The following is a 26,097-nucleotide window of genomic DNA, read 5'->3' as shown; positions in this document are numbered from 1 at the left end:
TCTGTACTTTCTAACTAATTAAGTTCTTTCCAGCTCATGTCTCAACTCACAAAAGACCCTTTGGGCAAAGCATCCGTGATGGGAACCGAATCGATCCTCTCATGTGATAAGGATAGCCCAGAGCCTACAAGACCCCACATGACTGACCCCAAGATAATGACTGACCTGACCTGTACTGCCCACCTGCACATACCCGCTAACCTTTGCCCCACATTCTCCTTACACAAACCTGGAAGTATTTTCAGCACTTTGGAGACAGTCGTTGAGACACTAGTCTGCTGTCTTCCCTGTGTTGGCCTCTAGGAAATAAAATCCTTTCTTGTTTCAAAACTGCTTGTCTCTCTGCCTTTGGATTTTGTTGGCACTGAGGGGCCAAACCTGGTCTGTTTGGGACCCCAAGAGCCACGTGCTCAGGCACCCCTGCATCCTGGCCACACTGAAACATAGATTAAGCAACAACTGAAGGGAAAAAGCAAAGACACCCAGGACTATAAGTAAAAGACTTTGGTTCTCTTTCTGGATGTTCCACTTAAGGGACAAGTGGCAATTGGTAGATCACTTAATCTCCCCAAGGCTTTGTTTCTCTCTCTGTCAAATGGGGTCAACAATACAATAATTTTCATGAGAATCACCGAGACTGAATGTGGAATGAACGGTTAGACAAATACCTGCAAAGGATTTCACTCATATTGGCATTTTCTATCTCAAGGCCACTTTAAAGATTGGAAAAACAAAAGACCTCTTTTCAGAAAGTTAATACAAACAGACCATTTATAATTACTGGCCAGTAGAGCATGATTTACCACATTTTCCAGATTCCGAACTGAGAGGTCAGAAATGGTTTCTGGGGCATTCCTGCAACACGGCCAGCCCCCACAGATATGCTACCAGATTAACATGTCTCCCTTGTCAGGAGGAAAACCACAGACCCAAAATGAAGTCCCTTATGCTAGGCCATGTCACCAAACTAGGGCTTAATACCTAACCCAATTACAGTTTCAACCTCCCTCAGAAATGTAGTTTTAACTGGTCAGTCAGGAATTTTCTGGTCAACACCAATAAAGTAATCTGTAACTCAGGCTCTCTCTATCCCCCAAAGCAAGATGAGGCAATCCACTGGGTAAGACCCTTCTGTCCCCGAAGCAAAGACCTGGCGCAAAATAATGCCTTTTGTTTGTTCATTTGTTTATGGCTTCCTTGTTCTGTCTTTAAAATCTTTTTCCTTTCTGTAGCCCTTTGGAGCTCCCCTCTACTTACTGTATGGGATCTTGCCCAAGTCAAAAATCACGAATGTAATAAGGGCTGCTATTAAACCAAGAGCTGAAACTAGCTGGTTGACGTGTCCCACACCAGGCTGGTAGCCACTATAGGCTGTTGGATCCACCTGTGGGACTGCAGCCTGGATTTGGGACTGGGCATGCCCTTTGGTCTCCTCTCGGAAGCAGGGACCATCGATGCATTGGTTATGTGTGACTCCTGACAAAAGATGCAAAAAGTTCCTTAGGTATCCTGGTACAGGTGAGCACAATTTTCTCAGGGAATATATGTCCAGGCATGGACTTGGGTCATCCTTTTTTTTTTTTCTCTTATCTTTTTACTCTACTAGTTAAATGTAAAGCCCTAGGCATGATTTCGGTGGGCTTTTAACACTGATTTAAATAAGTAGAAGAGGGGTGCCTGGGTGGCTCAGTCACTTAAGTGTTCGACTTTGGCTCAAGTCATGATCTCATGGCTCGTGGGTTTGAGCCCCACATCGGGCTCTGCGTTGACAGCATGGAGCCTGCTTGGGATTCTCTCTCTCCCCCTCTCTCTTCCCCTCCCCCACTTGCATGCACATTCTCTCTCTCAAAAATAAATACACTTAAAAAGAAGTAAGTAGAAGAAAGGTTAAATTTTCTTTCTTTAAAGCCATGAAGGCACAGGAGGAGGATTAAGATCCAGGGCAGTTGATGGGGAGGGCAGAGTGTTGGGGACCAATGGGAAAGCAGATGAGAAACCTGGGTGCCTACTTAGTTCTATAGCCCACTCAGGGTGACCTGGGACTTGTCACCACATCTCTCTGCACCTGTTTCCTCATCACCAAGCTCCTTTCCAACCTAAACATCCTATGGTTGAAAGCAAGGTAATTAATAGCAATTTTTGTCCCCTTAAACTTTATTGTAAACATATTTTAACAATTCACTGTGTTTGTTAGAATTTTAAAATGCTTACCAGGGATGCAGCTTGTGTGTTCCTCGGGTGTGGTCCTCGTTCCCCTTTTGTGAAGTGGTTGAGGGGCGCTCAACCAGGAAAAGCCCCACAAAGGAGAAGAGTAGTGGTCGTATTAATTTGAAAGTGACAAGCGGTCGCAGGAGGTCATTGAGAGGACATGACCACCGGGTGACCTGCGAGCTGGACCCAGGGAATCAGAGGCTCTTCCCTGTCCCCTGTCCTTGGAGTGTGGAAGCCATTTTCAAGGACTTAAGTCGCGGTAAGAGAGCAAGATATTCCTGAGGCCTGGTCTGACCCTGTGACTGAGCCCCATTAAGGCCTCTGTGTAAACTTTATGGTCTTATCGAGTGGGTATGGAGCTCTACTCTTGCGGTGCCCAAGACAAGCCTGACAAGTGGGTTCCCTTGGGGTGCTCTGCCTCTTAGGTCTCTCACTGTGCTCTGTGTGCAGGGCCAGTTTGTGGACCAATAGAGGACAGGGCAGTTGTGAGGTACCATCCAAAATTAAGAGGCATGTAACATGCAGTAAGCTAGTGTGATACTGGGATTTAGAGTAAGAAATATATATTTGATCTTTGTCCCCATTTCTGCCAGAAAACGCCCCAAACCCTAGGATTTTCTAGATGAGCTCTATAAAGGTGTCTTTGTTATGTTAATGAGGCATCTCTGGGAAAGCTCCCAGGTCACCCAGGGCTGGGGGCTGGTTGCCAGGGGAACCAACCACGTGATCAGAGGGTTGGCTCTTTCAACCCAATCACCTGACTTCTGGGGAGGGGAGAGGGGCTAGAGATTACGTTTGGTTACCAATGGACGGTAACTTAATCAATCAAGCTTATGTAAGGAAGCCTCCACAAAAACCCGAAAGCATGGGGTTCAGAGAACTTCCGGTTTGGTGAACACATGGAATTAGGGGAGTTTGGTGCACTCTGAGGGCGTGGAAGCTCTGTCCCCTTTCTGCATATCGTGTGCTATGCATCTCTTTCATCTGGCTGTTCCTGATTTATATCCTTTTATAATAAACCGATAATCTAGTAAGTAAACTGCTTTCCTGAGTTCCGGGAGCCACTCTGGCACATTAATCGACCCCAAAAGAGCAGGACATTGGAACGAACCTCTGATCGATAGCCAGTCTGTCAGAAGCACAGGTGACAGCCTGGACTTGCAATTGGCATCTGAAGTGGAGGGTGGGGGCTCGTAGGGCAGAGTCCTTAACCTGTGGGGTCTGAAGCCAACTCCAGGTATGTAGTGTCGGAATCGAGTTGAATTATAGGACACCTAGTTGGTGTCAAAGAATTGCTAGGTGGCATAGAAACCTCCCCCCACCTCTCCTCAAAACACACACACACACACACACACACACACAAGGATTTCGAGCAGAAGCATTAACTAGTTAACAGGTATTGAGAATGACACAGGTTGTCACCGAGACAGATTGATGGGAACAACCCATATAAAGGACTCACTTGTCCCGTTGAAAACACTGCCTATTAAGAAGCTTTGTCCCACAAGAGGTGTGCTGGAGACAGTGCCTTGTAACTCCAGACTGGGCTTCCTCAGATTACATGCATATCTGCCTATGGCATCCTGACTACTCCCGACACATTTTCTTTAGTCTTGCAACATCCTACTCCCCATTCGTTTAATGTACAGAGAGAAACTGGTGTGTGGACACAGGCATAGTGTGTCCTCCCCCCTTTTCCCTTTTCGTTTTAACTAAATGCCCAATGATATGGTTTTACCATATGGAGATGTGTAGGAAAACACCTGACACTAAAACCAAAATACCCCCAATGCCCTGCTTTGTCCATTAGCGGTATCTCACTTAACATTCCCCTTTATATTCCGATGAGTTATTATGTAATCACTGTTTATCAAAACAATGCCAGCAACAATCTTTGACAACCCAGTTTGATTGGAAAATTTAAATATTTTTTTATTGATCACTATAAAACCAAGGACAATGTTATTAATTTCTCTTGGTATTTAGCGGCTATATGCCAAGGAATCTGCCTTTTTTTTTTTTTTAAAATTTTTTTTTCAACGTTTATTCATTTTTGGGACAGAGAGAGACAGAGCATGAATGGGGGAGGGGCAGAGAGAGAGGGAGACACAGAATCGGAAACAGGCTCCAGGCTCTGAGCCATCAGCCCAGAGCCCGACGCGGGGCTCGAACTCACGGACCGCGAGATCGTGACCTGGCTAAAGTCGGACGCTTAACCGACTGCGCCACCCAGGCGCCCCAAGGAATCTGCCTTTAAAGGAGGGAAAGATTGGGGCGCCTGGATGGCTCCGTTGATTAAGTGTCCAACTTCCACTCAGGTCATGATCTCACGGTTCATGAGATGGACCCCCGTGTCAGTCTCTGTGCGGACAGCTTAGAGCCTGCTTCAGATTCTTTGTCTGTCTGTGTGTCTCTGCCCCTCCCCTACTCATATTCTCTCTCTCTCTCTCTCTCTCAAAAATAGATAAATAAATAAACATTTAAAGGAGGGAAAGATTACTGTAAAAGAAAGGGACCCTGCGTACATTTCTCTTTAGGTCAATGTGGTGTTAATTAAACATACTGTCTAAAAAAATTCTTGTATAAAAACAATTAAAATGTGAATTGATGGTATTAAACCTAAATTTTCCTTAAGGTTGTTTTGTTAGCTGTTTCAAGAAAGATGTCAATTTTTGTGGTTTGATATTTGAATGGAAAGAATACCCAATTCATCTTATTCAGTTAATCCCTAACAGATGCCTGATTGCTGCCCTGTTGCATCCAAAATCTTTCACCTGAGGCCCCTTCAAAGCAATAAATCTAAGAAGAAATAAATAACTTTTGTGTGTTAGTTACAAATCCAATCTGTGACTGCATAGCTACTGGGTCAAATTCTGTGCATCTGATTTGCTGATTTTCTGATTTTGACCTGGATTTGCCAATTTTTAGGAGCCAAATCCCTGAAAATTTTGGCATCAAAGATGTGTGGTATTCCCATATGCCGTGGTTCGGTCCAGAAGTACAATCCATTTTCATGAATCATCTTAGATGTAGTTTTGAAGTTGAAATTTATGTGTTTATTTATGTAATTATGATAGGTTGAGAAAAAATGGCAATTTATCCTTAAAGTCTGGTCTAAAATTTTTGTTCAAAACACATATGAAGCACAATTAAATTATTCTGAAGCAAGATTTTTAAAAAGCAAGGTTTTCTTTTGGTACAATTAGTCTCTATTAATTACCCTTCACTTCTATGTTTAGAATGGAAAGGTGGGCGTCATTACCCAAGTGCGGATGAAGTAACAGTAACAGGAGACCTAAAAAGGTGGGGGGGGGGGTGGATTTGCCTTAGCCTTTTTGGGTTTTGTAACTATGCTGACCAGACCCTCATGAACCTTGGTGGTGTCTCTGAGAAATAAATATTCTGTAGCTCTGAAAACATTTCTAAGGTGGATGAAGCATGACCTAATCATCATACAATGGATTCCTTTTGTGAACACTAGGCGCGAACACTCCATGCTCAAATGAATGCCTTGTACTATTTACTCCCATTTAAATTTTGAAAGGCTGAGAAATTCACTCTCCAGCATGTATGACTCACCCACTAACCAAAATAGCATGATGCACGTGCTGGTTCCAGCCAAGGTCTTTCCATTCGTCTTCAGGGAAGCTCTCAGAAACAGTCTGCCTTTGGGATTTTTCTCTGTGTATTTAACAATCATTAAAGCAGGTATTTTGGGCACTGTATTTTGCTGTTTCCTCTTTCTCTTCCACCTCTTCCTTTTCCTTCTTCTTCCTCCTCTTCCTTTCCCTCAGACGTTTCCAGTTCAATCGCGTTGCTGCATTTAGTTGCAATCTAAGACTATCTAGCCATGAAATGATGGGAAGAACATTATTCTAAAATTTAGAAGCCCTGGGTTGGTCCTGTTTTTTAAGTATCTGTATTTGAATTGGAAGTCAGGTTTTCTGATTTCACACCCAGTACTCTTTCAGTTACACTATTATTTCTTCTATGTTTATGCTGGGATCTTTGTGTCATTTGCACATCAAACCCAATAGGCAATTACTAAGTACTAAGTGGGGTTCTCACTTGGAGGAACTAAGCCCAATGGAGTGGACAATTTCTGGGACAGATGGTTTCAGGCATATCCAGAAGAGGTATTTCCTGAAACAGTTATATTACTAAGAAAAGCTTAGTTTGGCTTCAGAGAAGCAGGGACTTCTGTGGGGAAGTCTGCAAGAAAAGAGAAAGAAACTTTAGAATAAACAGCATGATTAGCTGGGAAGGTATTGTGGACAGAATCATATCCCCCTAAAAGATATGTTCAACTCCTAAACCTGGTACCTTTGAATGTCATCTTATTTGGAAATAGAGCCTGCCGGTGTAAACACTCTAAAATGAGGTCATACTGAATTAGGGTGGGCCCAGTTCAGTGACTGGTGTCCTTATAATGAGAGGAAAATTTAGACATAGATACACATGGAGAGAATGCCATGTACTGATGAAGACAGAGATTGGCATTACAAGCCAAGGAGTGTGGGCAAGTACCAGAAACTAGTAAGAGGCAAAGAAAGATCCTTCTTTAGAGCCTGGCTAACACCTTGATTTAGTTAATAGCCTCCTTGTCTGTGAGATAATACATGTCTATTGTTTTAAGCTACCCGGTTTGTTACACTTAGTTATAGCACCTAGGGGACTAGTACAGAGAGTTAGAGTAGAATGAAAAAAAGCCATGGAAGGGGTTGAATTAGGTGATTCAGAACTGTGGAGGAATGAAGCTTTGTACCATGTTTATATTTGGATCTGTTACATATGTTTCTTTCCTTTTTTCTAGCTTTATTGAGATAAAATTGCATATGACCTTGTATAAGTCTAAGGTGTACAACGTAATGATTTGATATATGTATATATTGCACAATGATTACCATAGTAAGGTTAACACATCATCACCTCACATAGTTATCATTTTGTGTGTGTGTTGAGAACTTTATTTATTTATTTATTTATTTATTTAACGTTTTATTTATTTTTAAGACAGGGAGAGACAGAGCATGAACAGGGGAGGGTCAGAGAGAGGGAGACACAGAATCTGAAACAGGCTCCAGGCTCTGAGCTGTCAGCACAGAGCCCGACGCGGGGCTCAAACTCATAGACCGCGAGATCATGACCTGAGCCGAAGTCGGCCGCTTAACCGACTGAGCCACCCAGGCGCCCCGAGAACTTTAAAGATCTGTTCTCTTAGCAACTTTCAAGCATACAAAACAGTATTGTTAAAAAAAAAAAACACCACAAGTATTCATAACTATAGTTACCACACTGTATGTTAGATTTCCAGAACTTCTTCATCTATAACTGGAAATTTATACCCTGTGACTACCAACACCCATTTCTCCCACCCCCTTTCCCTGCCCTAAATACACTTCTTTACTGACTTATATCGTCCAAACCACCTACATCAGGGATCTGGGATTTTCTGATAGCAAGAAAATCTTCCTTTTCAATAACTATCAGTAAACATAGGAAGCCAATTTTGTATCTGAGGAAATAAGAGCATGCAAATATGAACCTTTAAAAAGTACTTTTTTATCATTCAATTTTTAAATCTTTTAATGAAACATTGTCATTCTCAGTTTTATTTCTGCTCTATCCCTAATTTTCATTCTTTAGAGGAAGGCATTTTCAACTCATTAGATTGTTGTTTAGTATTTTTTCCACATTTTAAAATAACAGGGAATAATGCTATTTCTTGACTTAGGATTTTTAGGTGTTATTTACTGACCTCCTATTGTGGAAGAGCCCTTGGAACCCTTACACCTTTGTACCCCAAATGTCTTCTTTATCCCAAATAATATTGTTTAGTTTCCAAACTCTTTGTCAGAAGAATGGATCCTCTCTTGGGGCACCTGGGTGGCTCAGTCGGTTGAGTGTCCAACTTCAGCTCAGGTCATGATCTCATGGTTCATGAGCTGGATCCCCCCACATTGGGCTTGCTGCTGTCATTTTGGGGTCTGTTTCAGATCCTCTGCCCCCTCTCTCTCTGCACCTCCCCTGCTCTATCTCTCTCTCTCTCTCTCTCTCAAAAAGAAACATTTTAAAAAAAAAAAAAGAATAGATCTTCTCTCATATAGTCACACACATAAAAGTCAATGAGAAAAAAGTAACTAGATCAAAAAAGGGCCAAAGGACATGGGAAGTGATTTCACAGAAAAGAAATATAAATACAAAAATAGTTAAAGGCAAATTAATGCTGCATATACCATTTTCACTTCTCAGATCATCAAAAATCTAAAAGTTACAATGGATGCTGTTGGCAAAGCTGTGGGGAAACAAGCACTTTCAGATATTCTTGGTGTGATTCAAAATGCTAAAATCTCTATGCAGGGCAATTTGGCAATGTCTATCAACATCACAAGTGCATTTTTCTCTGACCTGAAACTCCTACTCATAAGAATATATCCTGGAGATATAGATAGTGAGAAATATATAAAATTATTCATTATATAAAGGAATATTGAAAGGACATGTGAGAAACTAATAAAAATAGTTATGGGGGCATCTGGGTGGCTCAGTGTGTTAAGTTGCCAACTTCAGCTCAGGTCATGATCTCACATTCCTGGATTCGAGCCCTGCATCAGGCTCTGCGCTGATAGCTCAGAGCCTGGAGCCTGCTTCGGATTCTGTCTCCCTCTCTGACCCTCTCCCGCTTGCATTCTGTCCATCTCTCTCACAAAATAAATAAACATAATAAAAAAATTTTTTAAAAAATAGTTATGTTTGTGAAGGGGTGGACAGGTGGATGAATTCATGTGCTTTTTTTTGGAATCATATGAATGTGCTATCTATTATAATTCATAAAAATACAATACAAATGCAGAGCTTATCCTTTAAAATGAAACTTGATAAATATCAGTTAGCTTATCAGCCTTTCTCTTTCTCTTGGCCTTGGTCTGTCTCCAACCATCCATCCATCCATCCATCCACCCACCCATTCATCCATTTGTCTGTACATCCAGTTGGAGACCTGGCAGGTGTTTCTCCTGAATCTGCCATTTTCCTCCCTCTTTTCCATTCTGCATGACTTATTTTCTAGCTTGTCTCATATTTATTTTATTTTATTTTTTTTTAATTTTTTTTTAATATATGAAATTTATTGTCCAATTGGTTTCCATACAACACCCAGTGCTCATCCTCATATTTATTTTAGATCTCCTCCTCCTCACTTTCATAATTTTCATCGTCTCTCTTCTGGGCTGGATTCTCTGTTTATGAAGCCCTAAGTCTTATTTTCTGTAGTATTCACTGTTTAGATGGATTTTTCTAGTCACTTCAAGATTTGGCATGTAAAAATAGTTTATTTTTAATTTTAATTTACTATTATTATTCTTTTAAAGTTTATTTGTTTTTTTTTTTTTGAGAGAGAGATAGAGAGTAAGGGGGAGAGAGGTGGAGAAGGAAACAGAGAATCCCAAGCAGGCTCCATGCTGTCAGTGTAAGGACTAATGTGGGGCTCGAACTCACCAACTGTGAGATCATGACCTGAGCTGAAATCAAGATTCAGATGCTCAACCAACTGAGCCACCCAGGTGCCCCTATTATTATTATTACCTTTTTACTATTATTATTATTTTTAAGTAGGCATCATGCCCAGCATGGAGCCCAATGTGGGACTTGAATTCATGACCCTGAGATCAAGACCTGAGCTGAGACCCAAAGTCGTCTGGCTGTCCAACCGATTGAGCCACTCAGGCAACCTGAGTTGCTGTTTTTATAATACCTTTATACTTAATAGTGTTTATACTACCTTTATACTTAATAGTTTTTGGTGCCAGTGGGTTGCAGATCATTTCTCCTAAGAATTTCTGAAGTCGTTGCTTCATTATTTTCTGGCTTTCAGTGTTCCTATTCAAGTCTAGTGCCATCGTGATTACTAATCTTTTGTATTTGAGATTTTTTTCCCCTTCTCTGGAAGCTTTAGGATCTTCCTTTTATCCTTGGTATTCTGAAATGTCACGACAATGATCCTTTGTGTGATTTTTTCAAATCCCTCCCCCCAATTCATTGTGCAGGTTTCTAGGAGGTCCCTTTCAAGCTAGAAACTTACTCTCCTTAGTTGGAAGAAAACTTGCTGTTATTTAACATATCACATATGTTAACGTAACATATCACTTCCTCATGTTAAAACTTGGTTTCCTTTCTCTGGAATTCTTATTATTTGACTTACCTGCTAGGTTGATCATTGAATATTTTTTGTTTGTTCTGTTTTTCGTCTCTATCTTTTGCTCTATCTTAGGGGAGATTTCCTTGGCATTACATTTCAATCTTTCTGTTGAAATATTATTTCCACTATCATATATATATATATTCAATATACATATATATTCTATATATATTTATATAATATATATTTAAATATATATATTTTCTAAAGGGTTTTGGAAAAATGGGTTTATTTATTTTTGAGAGAGAGAGAACAGTCAGGGGAGGGGCAGAGAGAGAGGGAGACACAGAATCCAAAGCAGGTTCCAGGCTCTGAGCTGTCATCACAGAGCCTGACGTGGGGCTGAAACCCACAAACCGTGGCATCATGACCTGAGCTGAAGTCGTACACTTAACTGACTGAGCCAACCAGGTGCCCCTCCACTATCATATTTTTGATTTCCAAGATTTTCTGAATGTTTCTTTTTATACCATCTGGGACCGAAAAGGGTTAGCAGCTGGTCTGTTACTTATCCAACCTTCCTTAGGAATGCCAGAGGAGAGGGGGAAAAAAATGACCATGTCAGATCTTCTTGTGAACAAGCTTATGAGATGGTATCGACAAGCAGAAAGAGTGATCGTTTCTAGAATGCTTTTTGCCAGGATGTACCTGGCCTGGCTAGGTTGCTTTTGGTAAGAAAATTTGGAATATGTGCATATCTGGGGGCATAGCCTGCTTGAAAATGTCAGCGTCTGCTATGAAATTGTGAGCATACAAGAAAGAGATTTGTGTGTGTGTGAATAAAAAACAGCTTTTTGTGTGTGTAACTGATGCTTTGTATATACAACTTGGAAACGTATATGTTAAATCAGGTGGAGCATGTGCTAAAGGGGGAAGAAGGACCGGGGACCTGCACTGGCCATTTCAAAGTCTACACTTTCTGAAAAGGGAACTGTGTTTCTATTACTGCTCTAACCAATTACCTCAAATGTCTGTCTTAAAACAATATATATTTACGTCTTACAGTTCTGGAGGTCAGAAGTCTGACAAGGGTCTGACTGGGCTAAAATCAAGGAGTCAGCAAGGCTGTGTTCCTTTCTGGAGGCTCTAGGGAAGAATCTGTTTTCTGGCTTTTTCTAGCTTCTTCTAAAGGTTGTCTCTCCCCCCCCCCCCCCCCCCCCCCCCATTCCTTGGCTGTGGTCCTCTACCATCTTCAAAGACACATAGATGTCTCATTCACTTATTAGGACCCTTCTGATTACATTGGTCCCACCCAAATAATCCAGGTTTATTAATACCCTATTAGTTTTCCCTTATCATGTAACACAACACATGCACAGGTTCTGTGGATTAGGAAGTAGGCGTCCTTGGGGGACCATTATTCTGTTGCTACAGGGCCATATTTCTAGTCACTATTAGGTGCTTGGGAAGTAGAGCAGAAAAGTGATGTGTAGAATATTAGTTTCCTGGGGCGCCTGGGTGGCTCAGTCGGTTGAGTGTCCCACCGGCTCGGTTCGTGATCTCACGGTTTGTGAGCCCAAGCCCCACGTGGGGCTCTGTGCTGACAGCTCGGAGCCTGGAGCCTGCTTTGGATTCTGTGTCTCCTTCTTTCTCTGCCCATCCCCCGCTTGTGCTTTGTCTCTGTCTCTCAAAAATAAATAAATAAATGTAAAAAAAAAAAAAAAGGAAGAATATTAGTTTCCCTTACTCTCTACTACCCTTGGCTATGCTTGTTGTCCTGAGCGCAGATTTCAAAGCAACATCTCCAGAGAGTAAATTTCCTATCTTCTGCCAGGGCAGAGGAGGGATGACGTCCTACCTTTGTGTGTATGTTGCGGGGTTGGGGACATGTAGAGACCCAAATGCTTTTTCACTTTCATCTATTCAAAATATTTAAAGCTTTTCTTGAGACTTCCTCTTTGACCTATTTGTTATTTAGGGGTGTGCTGTTTAATGTCTAAATATTTTGGGAATTTGCAGCTACTTTTTTTTTTTTTTTTTCAACGTTTATTTATTTTTGGGACAGAGAGAGACAGAGCATGAACGGGGGAGGGGCACAGAGAGAGGGAGACACAGAATCGGAAACAGGCTCCAGGCTCCGAGCCATCAGCCCAGAGCCCGACGCGGGGCTCGAACTCCCGGACCGCGAGATCGTGACCTGGCTGAAGTCAGACGCTTAACCGACTGCGCCACCCAGGCGCCCCGCAGCTACTTTTCATTATTGATTTCTAGTTTAATTTCATTGTGATCTGAGAGCATACTTTGAGTGATTTCTATTTTAAATTTGTTGAAGTGTGTTTTATGGCCCAGAATTCAGTCATTATTGGTGAATATTCCATGTGAGCTTGAGAAAAATGTGTCATCTGCTGTTGTTGGATGGAGTCTATAAATGTCAATTAGGTCCAGTTGATTGATGGTGCCATTCACTCCAACCACATTCTCATTGATTTTCTGTCGATTCCTGATAAAGGTGTGAAGTCTTCAACTATGATAGTGGATGTGTCTATTTCTCATTGTAGCTCTATCAGGTTTTGACTCCCATATTTTGATGCTTTATTGTTAGATACATACACATAAAGGATTGCCATCTCTTCTTGGGGAACTGACCCCTTTGTCAGTAGGTAATGCCTTTCCTTATCCCTGATGATTTCTCTTATTCTAAAATCTGCTTTATCTGAAATGAATATAACTATTCCAGCTTTATTTTGATTGGTGTTAGCAAGGTGTATCTTTTCATTTCCTTTTAATCTCTTTGTCTCTCTCTCTATATATATTTTTTAATTTTTTTTTCAACGTTTATTTATTCTTGGGACAGAGAGAGACAGAGCATGAATGGGGGAGGGGCAGAGAGAGAGGGAGACACAGAATCAGAAACAGGCTCCAGGCTCTGAGCCATCAGCCCAGAGCCTGACGCGGGGCTCGAACTCACGGACCGCGAGATCGTGACCTGGCTGAAGTCGGACGCTTAACGAACTGCGCCACCCAGGCGCCCCTAGACTATTCACATTTAAAGTAGTTATTGAAGGGACGCCTGGGTTAAGCGTCTGACTTCGGCTCAGGTCATGTTCTCGAGGTCCATGAATTTGAGCCCCGCGTCGGGCTCTGTGCTGACGGCTCAGAGCCTGGAACCTGTTTCAGATTCTGTGTCTCCCTCTCTCTCTGACCCTCCCCCGTTCATGCTCTGTCTCTCTCTGTCTCAAAAATAAACGTTAAAAAATTTTTTTTAAGTTGTTATTGAAATAGTTGGATTAATATCTACCATATTTATAACTGTTTTGTAGTCATTGTACTTTCTCTTTGTTTCTTTTTGTCTTCCTCTCTTTTTCTGTCTTCTCTGGTTTTAATCGATCATTTTATGATTCCATTTTCTCTCCTTTCTTAGTAAATCAATTATACTTTTCAAAACATTTTGGGCGGTTGCCCTGGAGTTTAACACTATACATTTACAAATAATCTAAGTCCACTTTCAGGTAACTCTATACCACTTCATAAGTGATATATGTACCACTTTCTGCCTCCTCTCTCTTATAACATTGATGTTATTCTTTTCACTTTTCCGTACACTATTATCACCTAATACATTGTTGCTGTTATTGTTTTATTTATTTATTTTTAAAAAGTGGTTATTATTTATTTATTTTTTAAAGTTTATTTATTTCTTTTGAGAGAGAGCTCGAGAGGGGAAGGTGCAGAGAGAGAGAGAGAGGGACAGCATAGAGAATCCCAAACATGCTCTGTGCAGTGTGGAGCCTGATGTGGGGCTTGAACTCATAAACTGTGAGATCATGACCTGAGCCCAAGTCAGACGCTTAACCAACTGAACCACCCAGGTGTCCCTGTTGCTTAGTGATCCATCAGATCATTAAGAGTAAGAAAAAGAAGGTTTTGTTTTCTCTTCATGTATTCCTTCTCTACTGTTCTTCCTTTCTTTATGAAAATCTGAGTTTATGACAGAAATAATACTCCTTTCCTGTGAAGAACTCCTTTCAACATTTTTTGAAAGGCAGGTCTACAGCCAACAAATTATCTGTTTTTGTTTGTCTGAGAAAAGTATTTCTTCTTCACTTTTGAGAGATAATTTTGCTGGACATGGAACTGTAGGCTGTTTTTGTTGCTGTTGTTGTTCTTTCAACACTTTAAATATTTCTTTTTTAAATTTTATTTATTTATTTTGAGAGAGAGAGAGAGAGAGAGAGAGTGCAAGTGCGGAAGGGGCAGAGAGAGAGAGGGAGAGGAAGAATACCAAGCAGGCTCCTCACCACCAGTGCAGAGCCCAATGTGGGGCTTGAACTCACGAACTGTGAGATCATGACCTGAGCTGAAGTCAGACACTTAACCAACTAAGCCACCTGGGTGCCCCTTAAATATTTCATTCTACTCTCTTCTCACCTGCATGATTTCTGGGGAGAAGTTGATCTACTTCTAATCCTTGTTTCCTTATAGGTAAGATTTTTTTTTCTTTGTCTTGTTTTCTATTGTTTAAATGATATGCCTCAGTGTAGATTTTGGGTATTTATCCTGTTTTGTGTTCACTGAAATTTCTGGATCTGTGGTTTGGTAATTGTCATTTAAAAAAAAATTCAGACATTATTACTTCAAATATTTCTTCTACTCTTTTCTTTCTTCTTCTGGTATTTCCATTTTGCATATGGTTCACCTTTTGTAATTGTTCTTCATGTCTTGGATTTTCTGTTCTATTTTTTCCCCCCATGTTTTTCTCTTTGCATTTTTAGTTTTGTAAATTTGTGTTGACCTCTTCAAGTTTACTTTCCTTGGCTTGGCTGTGTCCAACCAGTGAGTTCATCAAAAGCAATCTTCATTTCTCTTACAGTTAAAAAAAAAAATTCTAACATGACTTTTTGATTTTTTTTTTTTTAGAGGTTCCATTTTAGAGGTTACATTGTCCTTCTTGTATGTAGTTCATTTTTTCCATTACAACATACAAGTCATAATTATTTTAAATTTCTGCCTAGTTATTACAAAATATCTACCATATCTAAGTCTGGTTCCATTTCTTGCTTTGTCTCATTATACTGTGTATTTTCTTGCCTTTAGCATGCCTTGTAATTTTTTGTTGAATACTGGACATGAAGTACTGGGTAATAAGAACTGAGATAAATGGGTTTTTAGTGTGAGGTTTTATATTTATCTGGCTAGGAGTTAGGATGTGTTTAATGCCTGCTGTCACTGTAGGTGTCAGGGACTTCAATTTTCTCTAGTGTCCTTGTTTCTGTCTACCTTGTGTTCGGGCTTCCCTAGAAACTCCTTCTTAAGTAGAGGCTGCTTTTTGTAGCTCTGTCATTTGTAATTCACTATTGTTATACTGGAATTGTGTTGAGATGGTGGTAAAGTATTGTAGAAGAGAAGCACTCTATAATCTTAGAATTGAATCTCAGGGTTTTTTTTTTTAATTTTATAAAGAAAGAATGAATGCAAGTGGGGGAGATGTGCAGTGGGGAGAGAAAGAGGATCTTAAGCAGGTTCCATGCTCAGCATGGAGCCCATTGTGGGGCTTGATCTCACAACCCTGGGATCATGGCTTGAGCCAAAATCAAGAGTTAGACGCTCAACCAACTGAGCCATCCAGGCACGCCAAATCTCAGGTTTTTAAAAATGGGACTGTGTCCTTGGATTCTAACCTTCAGACTTTTGTTGTTTTTTTTTTTTTTCCTTTCGCCTCCTTTCATGTGAGACAGGAATGCTAGAGGGGGATGTTTTATCTAACTGCCCTCTCCCTAAGTCAGATTAGGCTCTGGTCAAGTACTTGCTCTGAGGGCAGGCTTTTTTATGGAGAACATAACTCTCTGTGTGCAGGCTGGGAGGTTTTTCTATGATTTTCATCATGAGAACCTGATGGGACTCAGAAATAAACTCATAAAAGTATCAGGGGTCATCCTAGGACTGGGCCCCAAGGACTTCGTAACTCTCATGCTAGTCCTTGTTCAAAAGTCAATAACATTTTAAGTGTTCTTACAGTCTTCATCTCCAGTGGCTTCTGTTCTATGTAATTTGTGACCCATCTGTCTCACCATTTTTAGAGTTGGAATTTGCCCTGTGACCTCTATTTTGTGATGGTTCTCACAAGAATTACTGATTTTGTACAATCTTTGTCTTGTTCTGAGGATGGGAGTGATGACTTCAAGCTCTTTACATATTGGAATGGAAACCAGACAGGCTTATATCTTTGTTTTTGTTTTTTTTTTTTTTAGACCTAAAATCTTCCTATCAATTTCCTTTTGAGGTCACCATTTGCAGGGCTTGGGCCCAGAGAGCATCTACAGGTGGTTTTCCAAGACTCTACTGTTCACAAGTAGCTCAAAGTAGGAGTTTAGGGCTCTTTCCATCTCCAGGTGGGTCTCTGCCAGATAGTAGGTGTCTCCCAGGTGGCTCTGAGCCATGGTTGCATTGCAGCTTGCAACCGAGGCAAACTCCACACATAGTAGCTTGCTATGTAGGCTCCTACTTCACTTCGGGCTCTCTTGCTTTTCCCCAACTACTTTTATTTGTTTATTAATTAAAAAACATTGTTTTCCCCGAACTACTTTTAATACAGACTTTCAACTAATCCTCCTGTTTTTAGACACACCTAAAAGTGGCAGGGAGGGGGGTGGATCTTGTGCCACAAATCCCTGGGACTTTCTGGGCCTCAGCATTGTGATTCAGCTTGCTTATTAGCTTCCTCTCCATTTCCATATACCCACGTGCATTCCTTTCTGGCACTTTGATTTTGGTGCTCTTTGGTTGGTAAGCCAATTAGCAATCTTTGATCTTCATTCCATTTCCCAAAGTTTGGTTAGCACCCCATCTCCTTTCCTATTCTCCTTGCCCTTTTGAGTTTATGACTCATACTACTTTACTATTACTTTCAATGAAGTTTCTGGATGATCAGAGGCAAACATGTATTCAATTTACATATTCAGTTGGAAATGTTTTTCCCTTATCTAGTGTCAAAGGAAAAAAATGATTCATGGTACATGTGTTGAAAGATAAACTGAGGCATACTGAATTTTTTACAGTTTATCTGGACAAAAATCAATCAGGTTCAGGCAATCCGAAAACCATTAGTTGTCAGGAGTATTCCAACAAGAGGAGCTGGGGAAAAGCTTTACATAGGGAAGAGTTGGAAGCAAAGCAAAGACATAATCTCACTGACTATAGCTTAAGTGTTTATTTTATTTGGAAAATGCTAGTTGGCAGTTTGTGACTGGTTGTCCTTAAGTTTTGATTTCTTAACCTTCAGGCATTTTAGGCCTAGGTTTTGGTTTGCTTATTGTTGGAGTGTGGATAACATACACTGTATCTTTGGCCCTCTGTCTTCTTCATGCCTGTGCAATGACTTCCCTAGGAGCTACAAGTTGCAGGCCCCATGGAGGTTAATGTATGTCCTGACCAGAATGTGCGAAGGCTTGTTCTGATCTTCCCTAGAACTGTGTGCTGAAGGCTTCACTTTATTTATTTTTAAGTTTATGTATTTATTTTCAGAGAGAGAAAGAGAGCAAACATGGGAGAGGCACAGAGAGAGAGAATCCCAATCAGACTCCATGCCATGAGCACGGAGCCCAATGCAGGGCTCGAACTCATAAACTGTGAGATCATGACCAGAGCCGAAATCCAGCGTCGGGCAATTAATCCACTGAGCCACCCAGGAAACCCCAAAGGCTCCACTTTAGATAACTAGTAGAGTTGGTTGGTACACAGAAGGCCCCACTTTAGGTAACTAGTAAAGATAACTGGCACACAGGTAGTGTCACTTTAGATAACTACCTGTGACCTCACCACAAGCTCCTCCTATAAAAGCGGTGGCTTGAAGTCTGGACTGGGTAGGAAGCATGCTGGAAAATAGCTGTGCAACTGTGGATTGTCTGTCTTCCCAATCTCCCAGTCAGTAAGTTACCCTGAATAAAACTTGGTTGTAAGTGGTATGGAGTGGCTTGCTTCCTCTATCAGTCTTAAAGAGTTTTCTCAGTCTGGAAGATAAATTACTGACCCTCTTTTGCCTTCTGACACTTATGTAAGCTACGAAGCCATAACAGCTGTAACTGAACTAATGTGAGTTCACTCCTTGGCAAGTTATAGATAGAAACTACTCTAGGTGGAATTGTCACACACAAAAACTTTATTTGCAGCAAATAAGGAGATAACGGGGAATAACTTCCAAAGCCATGACTCCTTGAACGAGGGTAAATGTGTTCCTTTTCTTTAGGGTTAGGATGAATATTAGACAAGGGGAGCCTTGTCATTGTATGTAGAGGTGGGCATAAGGTGGTGCGTGCATCTTAAGGAAACATGCCTATAGTACAGGGTATGTTATGGTAATGAAGCTTGTGCTCCTCTTTGGGCAGGGATTTTAGTATTACAATGAGGTAAAGGTAACTATGGGTCACTCCCTGGTCCATTTGCATAGGCCTGAGCTGGAATTTGAACTCAAAGTGGTCTGGGCTGCCAGAGCTTTTCATCAGGGCAATCCTCATTGCTTGAGGGGTAGTTTGGGTTTTCATCACAGGATGATAAGACTGTTGAGAGTTTTGCCTGAATTAAGAGATAAGCTGGAGGGACGAGTTTAAGGAAAAATGTGGGACAAAGGTCAGTGGGCAGAAGCAGGTTGATAGTAAAGTTCAAGTCTTGGGGTCTAACTGGTGACGAAATTACTTCAGTCTAATGGCCTCCTTGTTAACTTCATGTAGCACTTGTTACAGTGAGGTAGATTTTATTCAGGACTATCTTGATAGGTACTATCATGGGGTTTTGCAGTAGGAAGAGAGTTTGGCTCAGCTCTGGATACAACCAGGAAAAATGGGGTTTTATAGACAAGAAAAAGGATGGGATGAGGGGGGTCTGTAGATTGAAAATTACTAACAGGATAATTCACCCCTAAACTAACCTAACAGGATTCTTATTGAAGGCAGGCTAGGGTGATAAGATAGTCACATGGGGGTTGACAGGGAATGAAGAATTTGATCAGATTCAGAGAGTGATTACAGATCAAGAGTGGGGGATTCTGCTTGAACTGACTTTATAGGATTCTTGCTAGAATTAGGCAATTCAAAAACAGACAAATAAGTCTAAAGTCAGGAGGTATAGTTGCACAGAGGGTTCAGAGAAGCCTCACTAGAGTTGTCAGGGAAGGAATTTTTGTCTCCCCCTCCCCTTTTTCCCCCTCCCCCTCATTCTTCTTCTTCTCCTCCTTCCCTTCTCCCCCTCTTCCTCCCCCTCCCCCCTCCTTCTCCTTCTCCTTGATTATCACCAGAAAGTAAATATATTAGCCAACTCTTTGTCATTTAGACTGTACTGCCAACTCAGCATTTCAGATTTTATCAAGCTTCTTATTAAATATAACATATCTATCATTATTATCAGTCTAAGAGAATTGAGGCTAATACTTTGTGATTTCTGCAGACCTCTGTCATTATCTGGTGTTTCCTGAAGCCTAAAGCTCTCCTTTTATAATATATCTGATGGTTGTGTCTGAGGGAAGCAGGAGAGTTTTCAGGTAAAGGTGTCTCTGTTATTAGGTGCTAGAAGAGGGGCTAAGGAACCTCATAAATTCTTCAATAGAAAGCTGCAGGCTGAGTCCCTGCTGCCTTTGTTTGAAATTTAAAACTATTCCCCAGGTATGTGTGAGCATTGCTCTCTGTTCACAACCCCTCCCCCATAACATGGTGATCTCTCCAATCCATTATCTGTTTGCTTTTGATAGAATTGTGTGTGTGTGTGTGTGTGTGTGTGTGTGTGTTATTACTTTGATTTTGCTTCTGCTCTGTTTGTTCTGATTTCTTTGGTTACTGCCTGCTTTTCTTTTACCTTTATCTTCTCTTTATTTTATCTATTTTATTCCAGCTGCTGTATGTTTTGTTGTATTATTTCTCTTATGAAAGTCTGTTACAGTTTACTAAAGGCAAGCAATGTTTTGCTTTACCTTAACTGAGAATAAACTGCATATATTTTATTAAGAAATATTATGCTTTATGAAGGAACTCTATTGGAGATAGAGTTGCATGAGATTTTCACATGAGTCTTTGTTATCTTGCTCTTCTATTGCTTGTAATACTGTGTTATTTCTGTTTCTAATGCTACATTAATTTGTTTTTCATCCTATGCTTTTATTGATTTTTGTTGAAATTATCTGGATTCTTTTTCGGGGGGAGAGGAAGTGCTGGTGGCTTAAGGCTTGTTTGACCAGAGAGTCATCCGGAGGCAATATTAGAAAAAAGCTTGGCACTGAAATTTTTGCTTTTAGGTTTCCATTCACTTGGGAGCTCTCCTCTCTCTAAAAGTAGAGGTGAGATTATTATAAGGAGCCCCTCCACTGTGTCTTCTATAGGAGTAGTACCCTTTCAGTATTTCTTAGTTCCCTTTGTAGATGCAAATTATCAGTTCAAATCATCTAAGCAAAGAAAAAAAGACCTCTTCAAGTCTAATCTGAGAAGAAAATCTCCTTGGGAGTGAAGTCCCAGATCAGAGAACAAAGGAAGAATAGACCAGAGGCTTATTTACCTTTCATTGCTTCGGGGATTCAGAGGCCAGCAAGCATACAGATGCAAAAGGAAGCTTAGGGCTAGACATTCTTTTTCGACTCTTTCTTTCTTTTGTGAGGTGCAATAGGCAGACCTGCCCTGAGGCAAGGGAGCTAAGGAGTTTCTAAACCTGGGCTGAGGGCAATGTGATGCTAGTACTGCAAAGGCTTTTGTTAATGACTAAGGTCAAGGGGATGGTAAAATATAGAATGCAGAGAGGAATCTCATGGGAACGCAGTCTACGAAAGTGGGGTTTGGGAAAATGACAGCAGTTTTCCCTCCTGGGAGGATTAACAGGGTGGAGAGATCTTTTCTTTAGGATTTCTGACTAACGAAACTTGGAGAGGATTCGGAGAGGATTCGGAGAGGATCTGTCCCCCACGTCCCACCTCCTCTTGAGAGTCTTGGTCTATATTGAGAGGAGGGTGTTGTTTATAAGACAAAAGAGCTCTGTAGTGATGCCCAGGACTTAAAAAGATGTCCTTCCTAAAGGCAGGTGGTGAGGCTCATTTTCTGTAATGACTGAGATACTTCTGTTCCTTTAAGTCAGATTGAGAAATAGAAAACAATATCCCTGAAAAGTCGCCAGGAGAAAAATGAGCATGTGTGATTAGATCATCTTTACATTTACTTTAAAGGGGTGAAGGAGTTCGGGACAGGTCTTCCCAAAATATGCCACTTTGTGAAAGGTTATTTTGAAACAAAAACAATAAAAACCCAGCAGATTTCAGGAAAAGCTCTTTACCTCTCCCTTATATGCCTAAATGTACATTGGAAAGCAGGGCCTCTACTAGTAAGAGAGCTATTACCAGGTGTTCTTTTTTACCTAAGAAACTTATCTGTGTAACAGGGTAATTGTTGTTTCTAAACATCTCGTCTCCTTCCTATGAACGGATCGTCCTCCCCTTTGTATCCCCAGACCCCTACACCTTTTCATAAACTTTATTTTGCCTGCCTTTTGAATCTTTCATGTGTAAGTGGATTACCCATAAGATTTTGTTTGATTTTTTTTTTCCTGTGAATCTGTCTCAGGTCAATTTAATTTTTAAAACAGCCAGAAGAACCTTGAAAGGTAGGAGGAAAATTTTTCCTCCCCAACACTAATATGTTGTGTCGTAGTTAGTTTTATTCTTTTCTTAGGAATGATTGCTTAACATCTGAAGATCCCTAACTGAGAAAACACATTCTGGGTGGCAGGTGTTTGAAATTTTCAAAAGCCACATTTCAGAGGGTTTGTTAAGGCTTCTGCCATTTTCATCTTATATCTCAGGGACTTTGTTAATTAGCATAATGAAGTTAGAAAGGATTTCTCAATGGTGAAATGAGTTTCAATTTATGTGGATTGGGAAAAAAATGTTTTATGGATAATCTTGCCCTTGTATGAAAGAGGTTAAAAAAAAATTAATTAAGCCAGACTAACAGTTTATATACCTTGGATTGTCTCTCCCTGCTTGAGACGCTATAAAGTGTTCAAGGCTATAATGGGAGGACTTTTGGCTCTGACTTGAGAATTAACTCAGGCCTGCCCCAAAGCTGGAACATTGTACTTCCTGCCTCTAATGCCTGTAGAGTGCAGTTGGAGCGTTTTAAGGCCAGAAAGTTAAGACTTCATCAGGCTCACTGAAGTGGTTATAGGACTGTTTGTGGTCCTGATTATTAAATATTTATTCATGTGTCAGAATGAGATCTGAGATTGCTTTCATTATAACATACTGTCTGGAAGTGAGGACTCTGTATTTGTCACCTGCCTGTAATTATTAGAAGCCATGTGTGTCTATCAAAAAGCAACTAATCACTGTACATGACCAAACTGGCTTTGGCACTTGCTATGCTGTGAATAATAAATTCCTTTTATTGTGACCTAGAGTCTCATATTTTCTATCAGCATCCAGGAAAAGGTAAAAGTTATAACTTCTCAGCTTGTAAGTAGGATAAGATCTTAGATTCTTTACAATTACTGACAGTCAATACAACCCAATTTAGGGTTACAGAGGTGAAACAGCACTGCAGCTCCTTTGTTATATAGCTCATGGTGGTTGGCCACAAATGCGTGCAAGTAACCAGGTGAATATCTATTACATTTGCATTTGTTTTAAAGATAATTTCTTCATTCTCAGATTATTCATTCATAGCACCAACTAGAGTTTAAATATATGAATCAGATTCTTGGAATCTGGTAGAATTAGGAGATAAAGAACAAAATCCAGAGAAGATCTAATAAAATAATAATTATAATGACCGTCAAGGGGAGGGGTTCAGTGGCTGGCATAAGAATTGACATAAAACAGAGTAACAGGAGAAAAAAAACCTAAGTACATATGTATGCATAAGAGCCACACAAAGATATGAGACTTCAAAAGTGACCAGAAGGTTGATACTTTTATACAATCCTTACCTAAGGAAAGGGATAAGAGTTTGGGGCTGGAAGTTCATAGGAAGGTGAAAGAAGGGAATGTCTGGTAAACAAAGGTTACCCTGTCACCAGTCTCTCAGGTGAAAAAAAGTATTTCTGGCAGAAGCTCTTTTTCTGGTGCAAGTTCTCTTTCAAATGGAAGTTTCCTTTATTAATGTAGATTACCCCCACAACTGGGAAAAATGTATATATTTGGGGTAATTAACAGGGAGGTAAGAGCTTTTTCTGAGTCATGCTGAATTTTGATTGTCTTTAGCTCAAAAATAATCCACTTGCCAAAGTGGCATATTTTGAGGTGGCATCTTCTGAACCCCTTCAACAGTAATAATAGCTTTACCCTTATTGCAAAATTAAGTCTACCTCTCAGTGTATACAAATGTATACAAATACATTCTCCATGTGTTGAAGAAACAGACATCAACAATTTAAAAAAATCATACAAGAGACTGGTAGTATCTTAATAATCTTGGGGGCAGGGACGCCTTCTAAAAGGTGATACAAAACCTAGAATGAAAAAGAAAAAAACCCCGCAAGATTGAGAGACTTAATTAGATAAAAGCAAAACACTGAGGTATGACAAAAGATATCAGGGAAAATGTTAAAAAGCATCAATCTGGCAGAAAATAGTTGCAATGTGTAAAAAATATTGAAAAATAATTAATTACTTGTAATTGCACTAATTAAATGATGACAGAGATGATGGTTCTTAATCACTTGGAGGGCGTGTCTATCTGCCATCTATTTCAATATCAATTTTTCCTCACTTAATGGCATAATTTGAATATATTTCCATATTATTAAGTATGCTTCTAGAACATAACAGCCCAGCAGAATTCCACTGTGCTGTGTGACATATAGAAGTTGCAGCTACTGCAACAGCATTGCCCTGGAGGAGACTAAGTCGAACACCTTCTTTTTTTCTTTATTTTTTTAATGTATGTTTATTTTTGAGAGAAAGACAGAGTGCAAGCAGGGGAGGGGCAGAGAGAGAGGAAGACACAGAATCTGAAGCAAGCTCCAGGCTCTGAGCTGTCAGCACAGAGCCCAACGCTGGGCTTGAACTCCTGAACCGCGAGATCATGACCTGAACTGAAGTCGATGCTTAACCAATTGAGCCACTCAGCGCCCCTGAACTCTTTCATCAGGGACACTCCTCCATCCTTCTGCCAGTCAGTGACACACACAACCTCCTTTAGGTAAATGCTGGACATACATTTAAAGTGGGGCCAAATTTTAGTCTGCATGGTGTCCCAGTGTCTCATGTTCCAGTACTGCCTGTCTCTCATGGTTCAGATTCATCAAAACCGTTCTTCTTTTTCTTCCTTTTAAGCAGAAGGTGAAAAAACATGCTATAGCATGAAACCAGTAAATGTGTGAAAACTCCATGACTAATTTTTTCAAATGATAAGCAGCTTTCTCAATAAATACAGATATCATCCCTCTTGTCAATAGATATTTTCATAAAATAACAGGAAACTGAGTTTCACATATAATCAAATATAATAGCTCCTTTCTTCTGATACTGCAAATAATACTTTAATTCAGAGAGATCTCAGGTAAGAATCCTTTTAAGAGTATTTGTATATTTTTATTTATAGATTTTGAAAAAATTTTTTTTCTATTACAGCAAACATGGTACAATTTGTCTAATGAGAATGAATTAAAATCTCGTTTGGGAAGTTGAAATGAGTTTTTTCAAAATGTTAAAAGCTTTACATTTGACATGTTATGTTCATGTAGCAAGTTAAATAAAAACAGTGAGATTGCTTTAATGAAATTAGACTGTATTCTAAAGTATAATATTTTAATGTTTTTATGTTTATGATATAGTAATAAATTCTCCTGATTAAAGTAAACTCTCCTGATTAAAAGGTAGAAAATGCATAAATGTGGAAAAAAGAGAAAAAATCCATTCAAAATCTCACAACTGTTAATATTTACTGTATTTCTTATAAGTCATTTTCTAAGCAGAGATCCCTCTCCTTTATCCTTCATGAATATTATTACATTACGTATACAATGCAAATTCATTTTTCATGTGACATAACATAACACATTTTTAACTGAACCTTAATTCTATGAGAAGGATCTTTCATCCAGATAATGCACATTTGAGATACGGCCCCTCTACCTAACAGCCAGAAAGAACACCATGCTGAAATAGATGTGTCCATAAGTGAGTCTCTATTCTGTACAGAACCTTTTTGGAATTTAGGGAAGATACTTGGATAACATTACCCATTTCAACTCTCTTCCCATTGGGAAAGAGAACGGCTTTTGGCAGCTCAGCTAGTGATATATTGCCAACCACCAGAGGCAATGCCTGACAATTAACTTAGAAAATCTCATTGCTTTTAACTGACAGAAAAGGAAAGGGATAGTTTCCAATTTATAAATATTTGGTTTATTATTACATGGTAGACAGTTAACACATTTTCTGAAAAGATACTATTTATGTCAAATGTATGCTTCCAGTAGGTTGGCAAACAGACATCTTCTGCCTACAGATCAGTGATAGTTATAACAGATATCCCTTAGGTACAGGCAGCTCTGAGGGTCATTGTACCTACAACCATTTCAAGCATTGAACTGGGCGTTTACATTTGTTCTTAACCTTGGTCCGGAGAGGAGACACTCACTCCATTATGCATTTCCTTTCAATGAAGTCTAGCCTCCCTAAAGAAAGCCTGCTGTGGAAGGCGTGGTCTTCTCAAACATCACTTGCATAGACTGTTTTATGTAGAGGAAATAAGTAATGCACAGAAAATAAAATTAATGCAACT

Source organism: Prionailurus viverrinus, chromosome A2, assembly GCF_022837055.1.
Source record: "Prionailurus viverrinus isolate Anna chromosome A2, UM_Priviv_1.0, whole genome shotgun sequence".
Taxonomy (NCBI): domain Eukaryota; kingdom Metazoa; phylum Chordata; class Mammalia; order Carnivora; family Felidae; genus Prionailurus; species Prionailurus viverrinus.
Note: the sequence above shows the minus strand (reverse complement) of the source record.